The following is a 19,262-nucleotide window of genomic DNA, read 5'->3' on the forward strand; positions in this document are numbered from 1 at the left end:
TCCTGGCACTGAAGTAAACGAGGAGTAAATCTACAGCATATTGTGAATGATGCAAGACACCAGATATGAATAAAAATATAAAAAATTGTAACTCGCCCCTGTTTTCAAGGCTAATATAACACTTAAAGAGCAACTTCTGAATCCTCAAATTGTTGAGATTTGTATTGGGGAGGTGGGACAGAAATGTCTTCACACTGATGCCTGACAGTAACTGGATCACATATTCAAATAAAAGCAAATACCAGATGGTTCATAAGAAACTCTTGAACATTTTCACAAACAGGACCTTTGGTCAAGATTGTGTCCAATCAGCAGCTATGGTGTAAATATGACCTGTAATAGTGTCCCCATCTGAAATCAAGTTTTGGTTTGGGGTGCCAATATTTTGCAGACACTTTTAAACAATCAGTCTTGGGAATTTTTAGAATCAATTTTCAGAATTAAATTGTAATCTGATTGAGAGGGGTGGTTTATGCCGATTGACAATCCGATCGACATGCATGTAAACGACCGGATCAAGATATTCTGAATGAGGCAAAGTGACCTCAGTGCGCATGTGCCCCTGTCTCACCATGATGTATCTCCGCCTTGAGTGGCTAGTCACTCTGGCTAGATGCTAACAGAATATTCCGATCGGCATGTTTACATGACACATTTTTAGTCCGATCGGTCGTTTTATTCCAATTACTTATGTCTATATAAATGGTACTATCCGATTATTTTTTGTTTTTTAATCCGAATGCATTTAAATTCGATTGTGAAATTTTGTGCATGTAAACAAAACTTGTGTTTGCTGTTTTCCAGACATCTGTCCCTGTTGGTGAAAGCCAGTCAGAGCTTGTGGTGAACTGGAACTGTATTGAAATAGATTACAAGCTGCACTACCAACACGTCATTAAAACACAAAGTAAACATGTTAATGCTAGCCTAGCACTTCAGCAAATTGCTTGGTTTAAAAGTGTCATTAGAAGGAATGAGATGATAGCTTAGCAAATGACTCAACAGTCTTGTTAAAATAAATATATACCTGACCTTCTTTGTTTTCTCCACCAGAGAATTCCAGGTCGTATTAGGACTTACCTGCCTGCAGGAACACAGTCCACATGTTAATTAAACCAAACCATGAATTGAATCTTGGGGTTCTAGTTACCTGTCATTGTGTCGCCAGTCTGAGTAAAACGTTCCTCCAGAGTACCATGAGTTTTCTCTCCTTACCTCCACATCATCCTTACAATCGTGCCATATATCTCCTCCCTGGCACTCCCCTTCCTTTGGGGAGGCTCTTTAATGTATCTCTACCACAAAGAGAAATGGTGGAGGAATACATCAATGACTCTCCCAAGGCCGATATAATCCTACCCTCTTCTTCCCCAGTTGGAGCTGGATTTTTCTTTGTTGAGAAAAAAGGCAAGTCATTACGACCTTGCATTGATTATGGGGGACTTAAGCGGATCACAATAAAAAACAAATACTCTCTTCCCCTCATCTCTGCAGCTTTTGAACCTGTTAAAGATGCTACTGTGAAAACAATCCAGCTTCCTGGAGCCAACATCTCATCTGGGTACTCTCATAATTCACACATCTGCAGAGCATATGGTCTCTTTCTATTTGAAGCATCATTGGGCTACCAACCTTCGCTTCATGGGTTCCCAGGTCTTTCATTTTGGATCCTTCTCTTATCACCGACTTCAAGCATTCCGCTCCTTCCACATCTGGACATCCGCCAGGAGGGGTCCATTGAAGGGGGTTGCTGTTACACTTTTTGGGGTGAGTACAGGTTTGTGTTGTGTTTCTTCTGTAGTCCTCTCTCATCTCTCCGGCAGGGTGTTACTGGCAGGCTCCACAGCTGCAGTTCGTTAAGCTAATTAGGAGGTGCTTAACAGGAGCACAGATTTCTTTGAGAGATGCCAGATTGTTTGCTTACATACCTTTCTCTCCTTGTTTCCAGGATCCTGTATCGACAGCCTGTGTTGGGCTGCTGTGGCTCTTCCATCAGCCTCACTCTGGAGAAGGACAAACCAATGCCCTCTCAGCGCAAACTCTCAAACACATCCAACATGTCAATCTCAGACTCAGAGAGTTACTCACCTTCCCTGGACCACCATCTTCATCACCAAACAGTAAGCCACTCCTTCAACCTGTCACTCAACATTCAGCATCACCTCACCTCCAGCTAATACTTACCTTCTCCTTCGAGTGTTCGTCCAGATCCCGGTGCAGAACCCTGAACTTCTCTACCTTGTGTTTCTCAATAAATCACTCTGTAATTGTTACTTAAACTAGAGCCGAAGACAACATAACTATGACCTTTTTTTTTTTTGTCAATATTCCACAGGTCCAGAGCACCAGTACAACTGCCAGTGACACAACACACAGAATGATGCTATCTTTGTAATGCTGTTAAACCTATCTTTTTTAAGTGTGACCACCAGTAGGTGTCAATAGTGATCACCAAATGTGAAAGAAAAATAAATTGTAAAATCTTCAGCATCTCTTTATTTTCATTATCAATATTTAGGTGAATTTATGTAGTAATTTTAGCCTCTGAGATACAATATGGCCTTTTATAGATAATACTAAGCACACCTTCAAGATTTATTTGCCAGATTTTACCCATGATTCCCAGCTGGGCTAAGTTTGCATCAGTTTGTACAGGTTAAAGACAGTCAGCATGGCTAGTTGTCACAAACATCTGTTTGTGTATCAATGAAACAGACCCCGCCCAACTGCAACCTGTTGCAAAAGCCACTGAAAAATATAGCAGGACCCAGCAGCTGCGAGCCGATTGTCGTCCATTTTTGTTTACATCTTCAACTTCCTCCTCTTAAGATTTTATTGGTGGTTGGCAAACAAATTGGTGCAATACCACTACCTTCTGGTACATCTGTTTACCCTTTAAACCCGCAGCCTCACAGGCATTTGCTATGCTCAGTTGGCTTTACCTGTTTTGACAGATCTTGTAACCCATGATGCTCCCAAACCACATGATCTGAGGCTTGACATCAACTTCCTCTCTTTTCTCTTTGGTCTCTTTTCAGATTCAAATATTGTGTTCACCTGTATTATTTTCCTTTCTTGTTGCTGCCGCTCCTACACAGCAGTAGACAAACACAGTCTCAACATGTAGTTTTTATTGTTGTTTAAATTCATTGTTGTTGAACCATGTGTTGCTGAATATTGGGACATTTGCACGTTGCTGGACGCCACCAGGCCTTTCGGCGTTTTCAGCCATTTTATATCCCAGGACAGTCCGCTACTACAATTCCCAGCGGCCACCGCGGCTGATAGGACAGGGGCTCAGAGGCCACAGTCAACTATATAACAGAGTATGAGACGGCCCATCATTGCTTTCCAGTTGAAACCGAGACGCGGTTACCTCGCAACTGGAGCATCATTCTGGAGAAGAAATCCCACGTGGACTTTCATTCATTCTCCCCATTGGCCAACGAAAAAACTAAACAAATTAAGCTTACAGGAATAAGAAGGCTTGTAACTTTTCAACTTTACCAATTGAAGACGTGGGTTTAACACGTAACCAAAATAAAAACAGAGTTTTCAAGGAGACGCAATTTTTCCTCCTTGTTTTTTTTTGTTCCAGTCGACTAGTGACAGTCCGTCATATTTTTTTACCTGTTTGCCAAGGAGGTCACAAAGGACAAAAACAGACTACTTTGCTGAGTATCCACGGACACGTGGAACTCCCCCCCCCTCCTTCTCTCTCCCTCTGCTCAGAGGAGACAACATCAAGTAAAATCCATCCAAAAACCCATTAGAAATAGCGTGGGCAGGATAGAGTAGGTTTTAGTGCGATTTAGAGTCACCAGTTATAGTCTGTGTTCTAAACTGTATGTCCATGCAACATTTTATTGAAACTTTTACTGCTGTTGGATATCTGAAAGCCGCTGTGTTTCCTAGCTGTGTGCGTTTTGCTGTGTTGTTGTGAGGAAGCTTAGGTGCAGGTAAAACTGAACTGCTATAATAACCTCATGGTGAAATTCACCATTTTCTTTGTCTTCAACTTTACTGCTTATTAGTTGCCGCCAACTCTTTGTGTTGCGCGGATCCCCCCCCCCCTTCCTTCCAATTATTGAATTGGAAGAGCGAGTTGTATCAGGGCTGTTGATTTAATAAATATTCACATAGATAAAGCGAAGGCAGTTGTGTTTATTTTGTGCAGGAGTGATTTGTCAGTCAAAATGAGGTAAAAGTTCCCCACGTTTTGGCAGAAACAGTTGATTAAATAGTGACATCTAGTAACAGTTAGCAACTATTACTAAGAATTTTATAATTGTAATTATCAAGGGCTTTAAGCTACAATTACAATCCCAGGGGACATCTCTGATTTCGATTCATAAATAAGGAACATTTTATCCCTGCATCTTCTTTTCAAGTCCCATCTATCTCCAAACCACCACCTACGTCTGCTATCTTTTGTATTGTTCTTGCTTCTCCTCAGGTACTCACTCCTAAGCTCCCCTCACTCAGCTCAAAGGAGAGAATCTTCTCAAAGGAGAAGAGGCTCAGGCTGAGGCTGAACAACATACAGCAGACTCCCTGCAGCACACAAACAGCAGCAGCTGAGAGAGCCAATGAAGGCTCTGGGAGGATGGGCAAACAATATTTCACAGTTTAACAGTAGGGAAAGCAAGAACGGAAAGCTTCTTGCAGATTCCTCCCAAGCAATAACCCTCACCTCTGATATGAAGCAATGTGAATCAAGGAGAAACAGACCGAAACAAGGCAGCAGACCTTGTCATTAGTGTCAAGTTGGAACCAAGGAGTCATAGGCAAGGTGCTTATGTGTTCCATCGATATCTTCATAGTAAAATACAATAATAAAACCTTTTCAAATTCTTTCTAAAGAAGAAATACAAAATGAAGGAAACAAAAGTTTTAAACTCCTTTGAACTCTCTTGGCAAAACACATCTATCAGCCCTCAATTTTCTTCTGGTGTATGAGGGCTGAAGTAAAAATGGTGTTAACCTTATCATTTGGAACCCTGCAACACAATTTTCCATGCGTGTTTGTGTAAACTTGCCCTTGCAGTCACACTGCTGAATGTGAACTGGTCATGGATGCCTGCAAGTACCTCTCATTGTTGTTTTGGATGTGTGTTTCTTGCTGTGTTGTGCCCAGTTTGGGATTGCAGTCTACTGAAAGTGCTGCTTGAGGGTACAGGGAGAATTTGGTGGAAGAAGACAGTGAAGAAGGCTTTAGAAAAGAAAGCACTACAGAATCATGAGAGGGAAATGGAGGCCAACTAACAACAACTGAGAGACTAAAGAGACTCTTCAACTTGTTTTAGCCTCTGCTGACATTTCTCCTATTACCTCCTTTCCCTGGCTTGCATTATTTTAGATGGAACTTTGAATGGAGCACTGTCAGTCCTGCAATGTTATATAACTAAAAATTCCTAGATTGTTTTCTCTAAAAATACACAATATTATATAAGAGTTCTCTATGCTCTAAGCGAATGTCGTAAATGTACCCTTCTGAGGCAAGTTGAGAGAGAAAAGTGTCTGAAGTTTCAGAAAGACAGAAGAAAGTTTTTCCTGTTGGTGTCTATGCTGACTTTATTTTTACATTTTTAACTTCAAGTTTCCTGCACACATTTTTATTTGGCCTTATGCTACCTGTCAAAAGTTCAAGCCAAAATATGCTGACTACTGTTAGATTCAGGAATAACTATAAGCTCTAATACCCTGGCAAGACTACTAACAGCTCAATAATTTAGCACGCTTTGTCTCATGCTCCCAACTCCATTCACATCCTCCCTATTAATTCATCTCTGTCCCTATGTTTTTCCCCATCCACCCTCATCATCCTCTTCCACTTATATAAGCCCTTTTCATACCTCTCATCAGTTGTATTCACACCAGTCATGCCTCTGGATCATTTTTTGCATCCCCTTTTCCATTCAGCTGTTTATTGTCCTGATCCACTGTAACTTTCTTTATGACCCCTTGTCATTCCACTCATCTTCCTCATTCCATGTGTACAATCCTGTCTTCACACAATCCTTTTTGAACCTTCTGAATGACCATTTTCTTTCCACTAATATTCCTTATTTCTCTATACAACCCTTTCTGCACACTCAACTTTTTCATTGCCCTTTATGTCACCTTTTCATCCAACTTTTTGTCTTTATGATCCCTTCTTCCCACTTATCCTCCTTATTTGCCTTTGCAGTTCTTTCTTTTCACTCATCATCTTAATCCCCCTTTATGCCATCGTTTCATCTCAGCCCTTTTCCCAGTTTGTCTTTACTACCTCTGCTTCACACTCATCCTTTCTCATCCCTGTGTCTTCTTTTCATCCCACTCATCCTCCTTTATGGCCCCTCTTCACATTCTATCCCTACTGGCCTTTTGTTCACCCTCTTCGTGTTTGTTTACCCGTTGCACTTATTGCCCTCATCTCTGTTTATGACACTTTTCATCCCACTCATCCCTCTTTTAAACACATATTCGTTTTTATACTTCTTTAAGACACCTTCTCCCCTATTTTTCTTTTCATTCCTCTTTCTTGGCACTTCTTTAAATGTGTTCTCTCCCATCGGGTTTTATGGCTTTTTTCATGACTGTCATCCCTCTCTGGAATTCCATTTTCCACACCAATTAAATATGTTTCATTAAATTAGATGTGTGCACTGTAGTAGCTACTTAAAATGACTAATATCGGTAAACCGATCAAATCAGTATCATAACTTATCAATAAAATCAATTTTAACTAGATTAATTATTATTCTATCAGGAGAGTTTATATCTGCATTATAAGAGGAGAAGATTTATTGTATGATTAATATTTATTAAATTGATAAACAGATATATCAGTTAGATAAATCTTATAGTAAAAAATAAATCCCATTTACTATTAACGCACTGATGTCTATTTATTACTAATGGAGAAATTAAAGATAATAAAATAAAGGCAGCCTATTTTGTTTCTTCTTATGATTCCATGTGCGCGACAATAACAATGATGATATCTTATGTGTGAATTAAGTAATAAATAAAAAAGACAACTAATTGTGAGAGAACTCACTACTAGCTGACTAAAAAGTTAGAATAAAAAAAGTTATCAAGAGTTTGACTGACTCAGATTTCAACAGAAATGCTTCTTTTAATTGTCTAATTAGCACCTTTTGACCTATTTCTAATCTGAAAGGTGAGGTAAGAATAAAAAATGGGTTAAGGGTATGAATTCCCAGAGAATCTGTCAGCATGATGGCATCCTCAGCTCACAGGAGACCAGCTAAATCTCCAGTGATCATCTTTCTGGCTTAGAAACACAGTTTCACACAGGTGAAAAACTAAACAAAGTCTTACAAAACTTCGTTCAAAACAAACAAAGTGTAGAAATGAAAATTAACAAGAAAACTTCACTGTAAATGCAGCACCAAAGACTGATCAGGTGGTTTCTTTTTGTTGCGTCGCAGCGTTGTTAATCTGAGGTTCTGTCTCATACATAAGAATTTAACTTCTCATATTAAATACACATAACAAACGTCTCTGGAGATGAAAACTCAAACTCCAAGAGCTGGTTTATGTATCAGGTAATTTGCAATGGAGACACCTATACAACAACAGGTTTAATGCAGATCTAGTTGTTTCATGTCAAATTCATCCAGTATACTCTCATATTCCAGGTGAATTTACAACAACACATCAGTCCTTTTGTTTCATTTGAGGTAAAATTGTCATCCTGCAAATACAGCATCTCTAAACATTCATGAAAGGTTTCAAATTACAGCTTAGCTCGATTAGACATTTGTTAGTTACGCGGGGGTGTGCAATTTAACTCTGCTTCAGCACTAATTAAAGTTTGCTTACTTTAATGCTCAGATTAAAGGTAGTAGAAAGAAACAAAAGACGTGGATGTGAGATTTTCTGTCATCAGGCCATGGTTACAGGATAAAAGCTGTCAGGGTAAATGCTCCAGAGACATGTACGCAGGTGGGTTTGTCATTTTGTTTCAGAAAATCAAAAAGCAAGAGATTAGAATTAAGACAATGTCAGAGAAGGAAAAGGTGAAAATGTGTGATGCGTAAATACAAGCTGGCATGTAGAGGCACAGAGTGAGGCCACAGACAAAGAAGACATCCCTGTTCACCTTCCTTGGTTAGATAAGGTGAATCTAATTTTAATGAATCTATGAATCTTAACTATGTTGGTGATAACATTGCTTTTCCTATGATAGCAACAATTATTGCAAAATGTGAACAATGTGTACCACAAATAAGAGACAGGGTCAGTTGTGTCAGTTTCTGTGAGTCAGGAACAATGACAGTTTTTCAAGACATGTGACAGAAGTCTTTCCTCATACTCATAGCCTTTCTGAATTCCTCCTGTAACCACAGAAGATTCAGATCTTGTTGCCACCTGATACCTGTGTGCTGCTTCACGAGTCTCCAGTGAAAACCACGCCTAAAGGGCCTCCCTCATCACTTTTTGGCCTTCCATTATGACTGGTGACAACTTGTTGATGTGTTTGGGATGTCCACATCAAGAATCGTAAAAATAACAGTGAATTTAGGCCTCAAACCCCGGGTGTAATTGAGTCGGTGTGGTGGATGAACAAACATTTCAGACTTTGTATAAATCCCTCTAATCAGACCCATGAAGGTGTTCTCACAGAAGACACGGGGCAAGCTTGACAGTGCACAAAAACCTCTAAAATGCTTTTGACCCTTAAAAAATTTAGAAATGCATCCTAATCTTGAAATTACGGTACTGTGACGTTAAACTCATGAAATACCCAATAGTGTTTCCTCCAACTTAGCATGGCTGAAGCTGATTGTGAAGGTACAGAAGCCTCCTCTATTAAGAGAATTCCATGGATCAGGACAAGGTCATAGAAACAACCTTGTGCAGAATTGTGGCAGATCCTGGGAGTAGTTCTAGTGCAGGACTGTGCATGAGGGTACTTGATAGGATCAAAGTGGTAGCGTGTAGCTGATGTATGTTAAGGAAACAGGAAAATGTCTCATAAATGACATAAATGATGGAGAAAAAAACAACACTAAGGAGACAGAAACATCATAACTTTCTACACATTCAGAATAATTAGTCTATTGTTGGAGGCAATTATGGTTAAACACACAAAGAGACAGATCGATGACTATTCCTTTTTTCAAAATCACCCGAGATCATCCAGAGTCCTGGGTTCTCACTTACGGTCTCCTCTCTTAAGTAACCACACAGGTTTTCAGTAGGATTTAGATCTGGCTGAGATGGCCATGGAAGAAGGTTGTTTTTTTTTCATCTGCTGAACCATTTCCACTTAGATCATTATTCTGTTGAACTACCTAGAGGCGACCCATGTTCAGTTTTTTGAAAGCCACATGATTATTTATTTAGAATATTGCGGTAGTCAAAGCATTCATAATGCCAACAAAAGGTTCTCAAGGCCCATGGAAGAAAAACAAGCCCACATCACAGATCCATCACCGTACATTATGGAGGACATGAGGAGTTTGTTTTTTTTTTCCTGTCAGAAACACCTATAGTGTTTATTGCTGAAAAACTCAATCTTAGTTTCATCCAACCAAAGCACAAAGTCCAAATGAATGTTCCATTTGTTAAATTTAGCAAACTCCACATGTTTCTGTTTCTGATGGTGAGATAGAATAGGCTTGTTCCAGGCATCACTCAAAACAACACACATGTAGTTAGCATCCTATGGTTGTTATGGAGTGTTAGTGACAAGATATCACGCTTTGCTGCCATTCTCCAACACTGATCTTTGCAGATGTTTTTTTTTTTTAAACCCCCATACCATGGTGGCCACAATGTGTGATGACAAGATAAACATGGCCCTTGTCTAGTCCGGTGGCTGAAAGACTTGGACCGCTGTGTCATGTCGTATTTCTACTCCAGGGAAACAGGAAGCCAGGGATTACTACTTAAAAGTTTCAAGAAACTCTGAATATTTTGATAAAATACAGTAGGAATAAAGGATTGCATCTGTTTCATTAATTTTAAAGGATGTTTTAGGAAGTTACCAGTTAATGTTGTCTGCAATTAAGTTTGAAAATGTGACTTTTTTTCCTCATTCAGTAAATTTACTTAAATTAAAGGATGTATCTTTCAAAATGTTTCAGTTGGATATTATGTTACTGCAAACAATCTGAATTTTAGTTAATGACTTTTATTCTATAGCAGTAAAACACTTCTAGATTTTGTATAGAAAGAGTTAAGTTTTTTTAAGGTTTGCATGTGTGTGTGTGTAGCTCTATGTACCTGTAACAGTTTCCATGCAAAGAATGGATTCATAAATTAGATGGAACAGTAATGGAAAGCCACAAATTCACTATGACCGGAATATAGATGCTCCATGTGCTTTGGAAGACCTCCACACAATAATGCTGATGTGAAAACATTGTTTCTCAATTTCTCAATTGGAAGACTTTTTTTCCTCAATCAAATTGTCCTGAGCTTTTCATCCTCTTCTCTACCTCTCCCATTTACTTTTTGTCTCCTTGGGTTTTCCATGGCTTTTTCACTTCACTCTCTCTATCCACATCCTTTTTTTCTTCTCCCCCTGAGCTCTCCTGCCCTGCGACATGTCTCTTCCCATTCTACCCCATTGTTGTCTCTAACTTCACTTTCTCCTCTCCTCACTTCACCCCTAACCCTTACTATTTGCTCTCACATTTTTCATCTTTGACTCTGTGTTTACTCCACTCAGTCTCTATCTTCTTGTCTCCCACTGACACACACACAGTCTCTGCCAGACACAGCCAATATGACACAGAGCCTGCAAATAAGCACGTGTGCATGAGTTCCAACATCAGTAAAGCCAACAGCCACTGTTTTCTTCTCTCCCGACTCACTTATATAAATTAAAAACATTAATCAGATTAAGGCTGAAGTGTCAGGTGTGGCAACGGGCCAGCAACTCCATTTTCTTTCCCAAGTAAAGGACAGAGATTGCAGGAAAAAGGGAGGGTAGGAGTGGGTAGAAAAAAACCCGGCACGCTTCAAAGGGCAGGAGGAGAAAAAAAGAATAAGGCTGTTTCCAGCTGTTTATCCACACACTCTGATGCATCCGAACTAGTTATGTTTCTTCCTGTCTTACAAGAAAAGCATATAAACAACAGTTATCTTAAAGCTGCAAAGGTTAGCCACAAATGTTTATGCTTTAATGGGACAGCACGTCAATCAAACCTATAACATGAACATGAATGATTATAAAATGTAGGGAATTCCATTTTTTAGCTTCAAAATAAAACACATCAATGCATGTACAACAGGTCATTACTCAGTGGCATGCTGAATAGCTTCACGTATTTGCATTTTTGTTAACTTACAACCACAACATTTTATGTGATAGAACACAAAGTAGTCCATCATTTTAAAGTAGAAGGAAAAAGATTTATGGTTATTTTTTTCTACATCAGTCAGACAAGTGTGGCTTTTTTGTATACAGTCCTTTTTACTCTGATACCCCTAAAATCCAAAGGAACCTATTGCCTGTGGGAGTCACCTAATGAGAAAAGTAGAGTCTGTGTAATTTAATCTCATTATAAATCCAGCTGTTCTGTGAAGGCCTCACAGGTTTGTTGGAGAACATTAGTGAAACAAACAGCATCATGAAATCCAAAGAACACCGCAAACAGGTCAGGGAGTGAGTTGTAGAAATGTTTAAAGCAGGGCTCAGGTCTAAAACAACATGAGCAGCTTTGAACATCTCACAGAGCTCTGGTCAATCCATCATCTGATGAACGCTGGAAGGAAAAGGTAAGTATCAGTTGGAGGTGAGGTTATGTTGAATGTGGAGTTGAGTGACAGGTTGAAGAAGCGGGTTATTGTTTGGTGATGAATATGGAGGTCCAGGGAAGGTGGGTAACTCTCTGAGTCTGAGATTGACAGGTTAGTTGAGAGGTTACGATGGCAGAACCTTAGTTTGTCCTTCTCCAGAGTGAGACTAATAGAAGAGCCACAGCAGACTGAGTGTGGACAGGAAGGAGAGCAATGGATTACCAAGCAGCAACGTGGCTAGCAGGAGAACAGAGGAGCAGCGAGGAGACTAAAAGCAGCGGTCCAAGGAAGGATCTTCTTGAAAATTCTCAAGATGGACGAACACCAGCCACTGAGGTAGGAACCCGACAGGCTGTGGAGACAAAGGAAGGATCAGAGCTCGAAATTCTTCGTGAAGTAGTCAGCAAGACCTGGCCTGATTACCACTCTATGTGAGCAAAACCTCCTGATTAGCTCAACGAGCTGCGAACCTGCTGGTCACACCCTGCTGGAGAGATGAGAGAGGAAAACAGAAGAAACACAACACAAACCTAAACACAGCTCAGAGAGTGTAACAAAAACACATTCATTTTTGGTTCTTACCAAAGCCTGAGATCAAACAAATCAGACATAAAGGTTGGGTCTATACCAGGAAAGCAACAAATGTAAATAAACCACCAATTCTGGCAAAAATTGTGGTGCAATATCTAAGCAGCATCATATCAGAACAGTGTGGTTATGGTGTATATGTTTGGGTTTGTGTGTATAATTTAGACCCCATGTGGACTCAAGAATACGAAGAACAATTAGTCCAAAGTTGTGAAAATTTTAACTATTCATTGCAGTTTTATGTTATGTCATCATTCCACCTGCAACAAAGAAGAAACCAGTTAAAAGCACCAAATTATAATGCCAACACTGAGTGTTTGTAAATCACTGATTGGGCCAGAGCAAGAAGGGTGTATGATTCCCAAAGAAAACATTTAATTTGTTTGAGAGGTTTTCCTGAGCTCAGGTTGGTTACAGCTGTGATTCCATCATGTCTGCTTTTAATGGTACTTTCAGACTGACCGTGATTTCAGCGAATGTTTCGTCTCATTCGTGTGCTGTTGCTCGACTGACATTTTGTCAGCAATTCGCGTGGCCAACGGCCGACAACGCTTCGCTCGCCCCATTCCCTGCACCGCTTCATCAAATAGGAGGAGCTTCTATCTGTTGCTTGCCAGTTTCAACTCAACATGGGGGACCTAGATTTTACGTAGCGAGTCACGGCGCTTTATTTATGGAAAGCCGATCAACGCCGCCGCTGTTGTCGACGTCTCTGGGTTCACCAGATTCTCCAGAGACAGAACCAGTTTGGAGAGTACCACCACCTACTCCAGGAGCAGCGTCTGGAGGATGGTCGCTTTCAGCAGTACGTCTGCCTATCCAGGACCCAGTTTGTGTCATATTTAACCCAGAACCAGGAGACTCTAGTGCAGCATAACTCAGAAACAGAATTGAATTTGTATAGGTTTGTTGAAATGCAGTTTTCTGGCAGGAACAGGACTCCATAGCCTTCAGGCTTCTGAAATCGGCTTACTATGATAATGAGGAGGATTAATGTCTGGTAAATGATCTTGAATTATGAAGATGCAGTAATGCTTAATTTTTGGTGATTATGTTGAGGCTGGGGAGGAGTGAGCAAACCACGGAGGCTGAGGTTGGCAGGTCGGCGTGCGGCGTGAGCAGATTTCTCCAGTTGATGTAAGGCATTGGAGGGTGGGCAGGCAGGGCACGTAGAGCAAGGAATGAATCTATGATCTGGTCCAGTGAATCCAGTGAGATCCCTGGGCTGTGGTAAATTCATTGAAGTATCTACCAACTTGTTAGGAGGCGGAACCACGGAGGGTTTTCCAGAACGAGGGCTTGAAGTCAGCCAGGGGGAAGTGAGACAGAACCTTGAAGGTAATCCATAGCAGGGCTCAGCTGACAGCAATCTTACAAGGAAACAAAGCTAGAATTTAGCTGGCTGACATGTCAGGACAGAGACAAAAACAGGACAAGGTTAGCTGGTCTGATTACCACTCGAATTGAGTTAACAATCGGACACCTCCTCCAAGGTCTCAGCAGTATTTGAAGCTTCTCTTCCTACAGATGAACCTGTGCAGCTGCACCTGCCTGTCGCACCCTGGTGGAGAAAGAAGCACAACACACACACCACACAAGGAACCTGCACTCAGCTCCGTGGCCTGACAGCTTGAGGACCTGCTGCTCCGTGTTGGGGGACAAATCAGCCTCCAGTGCACTAGCTACAGGCGCTGTATCCCCACTGCAGAATGCCTCTCCATCTGACTAAATAAATCTTAGCTCAATAAAAAGCTGTGGGTGAAGGCCACGTGTGTGCTTCACAACTTCATGCGTGCCTTATTAACCAGTCCTTTTCAGGACTAAATTTCAACGGCTATTTTAACCCACTCGCAAACCTCTAAGAGCAAACCTTCCTTCATCCTATGTGTACATGAATGTTTCTGACGTTTTTATATATGTGATGTTTGCAGATTGTAAGTATTGTTTTCCCTTATTTCTTTGCAGGGATTGTACTGACTGAATTGACAGAAATTGACACGAATTGACAGAAAAGTTCAGATATTTCAACAGCAGGGAAATTCACTTTGCGTCCATTGTGGGTTTCTCTTTGCTCTTGCTTTGCTCTATTCGCCCAAACCGTTCCATTCGCATTGCATCTTTCACAACGCTTCGCTCCTGAACGCGCCTCTACATAGGGTTAACATGTAAATCACTCACTCCTGTTGCATCATTCGTGGTCACCATAATGGCATGCTGTCCTGAAGTTTCATACGACAGCTATTCAACACAAACGCTTTGTGATCTTAATTTAATTAAATTACAATAAAATATTATAAAACAGTATGTTAACTATTGAAAAACCCGGATATATGCTGCACTAATCACACAAAGAAACACATCTTCAATCTTTACTTTTTAACTATTACCCAACTCCAACCTTTTCTTTATGTGCACCAGTTTTAAAATGTGTTGCGGCTATCACCAGATTGGATATGTTGTCTGCGATGTTGTTTCCTGCCTTCATTTCAAAACATCAATTTTTTTTGCATCCAATTGCAATCTTTATCAGAGGCAGGGAGACATATTTTATAGGTATTAAAATAAGAAGACAAATGAAGAAAGAAACAGAGAAATAAGTCCCCCTGCTCTACTGTAGTAACGTTTTTCTGGAACATCCCCACGTCAGGTTTAAACAGTCCTGATTGATGCAAAGATGTGAAGTGTATGTTCAGTACTGTTGTTCGGTTTATTCCTATATGACTGTTTGCAGCAGCACAGGTCTGGTACTTTATGGTCAGAGCAGGGGAAGTTCCTCCTGGGCTCATTTCAATGCACTACACATTAAATTTAGGCTATAGAGGCTCTGTCCGATGAGAACATAACACAACTACCAACATGCCAAGATGTTCAAAACATTTCATTTTCTTACAATTGTTGGTATCAGTTGATAATCACTGTAGTATTACAGACACATGAAAATATAAACTATAATAGTCCAGTCAATATTCCACTTTAAATACATATATCAAACCTTGAGAATTATGCTAATGTGATTTTTTGTCATTATTTTGTGGTGGGTAATTTTGTTAAAAACAAATACGTCCTCAGAGCAGAGGAAGGGGGGCAGCTAGTTGGGCAGACCCCTGCCTAAAACTGGGGCTCCATCTGACTAGCTGTTAGGCTTCTGGGTATATTATTACACCTTTATTACATCTTTTTTATTACAGGTAATATAATTATTTCTGATATTAATTTCACTGAACCTCACTTCAAACAAATCCAAACTATTTTGGATTTTTGTAAAATTATGAGTTATATTCCAAAATTTGTCATCTAGTAGCCTAAACATGCCAGAAAGAAAGCCTTCAAGCCCATATGTTGCTAAAATTTTACCTTCTCAACTGTGTTAAAAGTTGGTGAAAGGTTGGTATTGCCTCACCTTCTAAAAACCCTAACAAGCTTTCAGCCACATTTGAACTGTTTCTTTTCTACACAATCTCTCACAAAATAGCTCAGATACAAACCTGCAAAGAAGGAGCTAATCTCTGTGCTGCTTCTTCATTAATCAAAAATGAATATCTGATTTTTGGGAGTCAAGTGACCAGGTCAGACTTTTTAGAACAAGTGTGAATGCTCATGTATGGCCCGCATCTGACTATTTCAAATCATATTTGAGCCACATTCATATGTGGTCATGTGTCTGACTCGTATCTGATCTTTTTGAATGGGACTACAGTGGGAATGACCAAGGCAGATTAGATGTGACTTTGACGTCACATCGCATTCGTCACAATTTTGCACCACTCAGCAGGAAACGGTAGCAGTTAGCAAAACAGACTAGGGGCTATAATAGAACTGCACATTGGAAAGACAGCGAGACGTTAGAGCTCGTTAATAAACAGAGATAAAACTTTATTCAAGCCTAGTTGAAAGGCTCGTATGAACCGTCTGGATGTGGGATGTAGTTTGTATTGTAAAATTCATATACAACCGTTCAGAGGACTTTAAAATGCTGTCGAGGTTACCGAGCATGTGAGGATCTGCCCCTGCTGCGGTCCAATACTGTCATGATTTGTCTCAGTGTTTTGCATTTGTTTACTTTTCCCAATTAGGTTTTCCCCATGTCCTTAGTTGTTACCTGTTTTTTTCTAGATTTGCTTGTTATATATGTTTGTTTATTTTTATGTTTATTATTCAGTCTAGTTAGGTTCCTCTTGTCCCTGTCTTCCCAGCTAGTTTATGTATTTAGATTCTTGTACTTCTTGTGATTATAGTTTTCCTTAGATCTGTTTCCCTGGGTTTATCATTAGTCTTGTTCTTTCCTGATCTCTGTGTTCCCTTGCACTTGTAGCCATAACAGCCTTCTCCCTCAGTTCCCTGCAGCTAGTACTCACACCTGTTCATTATTCTTCAGATTACCTGCCTCCGTTTCGCATTGGTTCATACTCCACGTCCCTCAGTACAGGTCCTTCTCAAAATATTAGCATATTGTGATAAAGTTAATTATTTTCCATAATGTAATGATGAAAATTTAACATTCATATATTTTAGATTCATTGCACAGGTCATTTATTGTCTTAATACGGATGATTTTGGCATACAGCTCATGAAAACCCAAAATTCCTATCTCACAAAATTAGCATATCATTAAAAGGGTCTCTAAACGAGCTATGAACCTAATCATCTGAATCAACGAGTTAACTCTAAACACCTGCAAAAGATTCCCGGGGCCTTTAAAACTCCCAGCCTGGTTCATCACTCAAAACCCCAATCATGGGTAAGACTGCCGACCTGACTGCTGTCCAGAAGGCCACTATTGACACCCTAAAGTAAGAGGGTAAGACACAGAAATAAATTTCTGAACGAATAGGCTGTTCCCAGAGTGCTGTATCAAGGCACCTCAGTGGGAAGTCTGTGGGAAGGAAAAAGTGTGGCAGAAAACGCTGCACAACGAGAAGAGGTGACCGGACCCTGAGGAAGATTGTGGAGAAGGGCCGATTCCAGACCTTGGGGGACTTGCGGAACCAGTGGACTGAGTCTGGAGTAGAAACATCCAGAGCCACCGTGCACAGGCGTGTGCAGGAAATGGGGTACAGGTGCCGCATTCCCCAGGACAAGCCACTTTTGAACCAGAAACAGCAGCAGAAGCGCCTGACCTGGGCTACAGAGAAGCAGCGCTGGACTGTTGCTCAGTGGTCCAAAGTATTTTTTCGGATGAAAGCAAATTCTGCATGTCATTCGGAAATCAAGGTGCCAGAGTCTGGAGGAAGACTGGGGAGAAGGAAATGCCAAAATGCCAGAAGTCCAGTGTCAAGTACCCACAGTCAGTGATGGTCTGGGGTGCCGTGTCAGCTGCTGGTGTTGGTCCACTGTGTTTTATCAAGGGCAGGGTCAATGCAGCTAGCTATCAGGAGATTTTGGAGCACTTCATGCTTCCATCTGCTGAAAAGCTTTATGGAGATGAATATTTCATTTTTCAGCACGACCTGGCACCTGCTCACAGTGCCAAAACCACTGGTAAATGGTTTACTGACCATGGTATCACTGTGCTCAATTGGCCTGCCAACTCTCCTGACCTGAACCCCATAGAGAATCTGTGGGATATTGTGAAGAGAACGTTGAGAGACTCAAGACCCAACACTCTGGATGAGCTAAAGGCCGCTATCGAAGCATCCTGGGCCTCCATAAGACCTCAGCAGTGCCACAGGCTGATTGCCTCCATGCCACGCCGCATTGAAGCAGTCATTTCTGCGAAAGGATTCCCGACCAAGTATTGAGTGCATAACTGTACATGATTATTTGAAGGTTGACGTTTTTTGTATTAAAAACACTTTTCTTTTATTTGTTCGGATTAAATATGCTAATTTTGTGAGATAGGAATTTTGGGTTTTCATGAGCTGTATGCCAAAATCATCCGTATTAAGACAATAAAAGACCTGAAATATTTCAGTTAGTGTGCAATGAATCTAAAATATATGAATGTTAAATTTTTATCATGACATCATGGAAAATAATGAACTTTATCACAATATGCTAATATTTTGAGAAGGACCTGTCTATTAGCTTCAAGGTTTTCATTTTTCCTCGCTGGTTCCTCACGTTAACTACCCTTGTTATCTTCCTGAGTTCCTCCTTGTGGTTTGTTTTCTGTTTCCCTCCTGAACGTGTGCCTTTGGATTACCTGCCTGTACTTTGTACTCTCCCTGCCTGCCTGTAAGTCTCAAACTACTCACCATGCGGCCTCCTCGCCATGTTCTGTATTCCGGTCCTACCTCCAAACCTCAGAGCGTGACAGAGAAAGTGGATTGCATCAAGTTTTCTGCCTGTGGAGTTGAGAGGAGAGGAGCTGACATATATGATTAAAAGTTGTCCTCGACACAATAAACTTCTAAATAAACTTGGTCTCTGTAAAGTTGTTAACATCCCTGCCCCACCATTTCACTCTCCTTTTATTTACATGTTTCCCACACAGCACCCGCTGACAATAAATGGCTTCTGTTGTGCACTTAAACCATAATACCTATTTCTCCGTGTTTGCTGTTGCGCTGCACTTGATGATGCATTTATTGTTCTTATGCCCATGCGGATCAGTTTGGAGCCGCAACATTTTGAAAGTAATGTGAACCACCACACAAAAAAATCAGATTTCTGAAACAATTTGATTTGAGCATTAAGAGCCACGGTGTGAATATAGAGCATTTTGCAGAAAGTTTGTCAAGCATTTGCCATTTTAGTTTAGCTAATTTTTCTAGGATAACCACTATTACGTTAACTTGTCTTGGCAGACATTTTGTGATCTGCTCGGTATCAACATCGTACTCTTGTGCCCAACCGTGGGAGACAAGGAGCAAAGAGGACTGAACTACACACAAAACAAAAGGCACTGGTGGATCTGTAAAATATCATGAAGCAGCATTTCAGACAAACTGTAGAGCAAGGCCTGGCTAACT

At 40.6% G+C, this 19,262-nt stretch overlaps 1 long non-coding RNA gene across 1 annotated transcript; it reads left to right on the top strand.

Moving 5' to 3' along the window:
- Positions 1–1,960: 1,960 nt before the first annotated feature.
- LOC124860232 lies at positions 1,961–2,487 on the top strand. The gene is made up of 2 exons (XR_007036301.1): positions 1,961–2,120; positions 2,336–2,487. It is a non-coding gene; the product is annotated as an uncharacterized LOC124860232 (long non-coding RNA).
- Positions 2,488–19,262: the final 16,775 nt, after the last annotated feature.

Source organism: Girardinichthys multiradiatus, chromosome 23 (assembly GCF_021462225.1).
Source record: "Girardinichthys multiradiatus isolate DD_20200921_A chromosome 23, DD_fGirMul_XY1, whole genome shotgun sequence".
NCBI classification, from domain to species: domain Eukaryota; kingdom Metazoa; phylum Chordata; class Actinopteri; order Cyprinodontiformes; family Goodeidae; genus Girardinichthys; species Girardinichthys multiradiatus.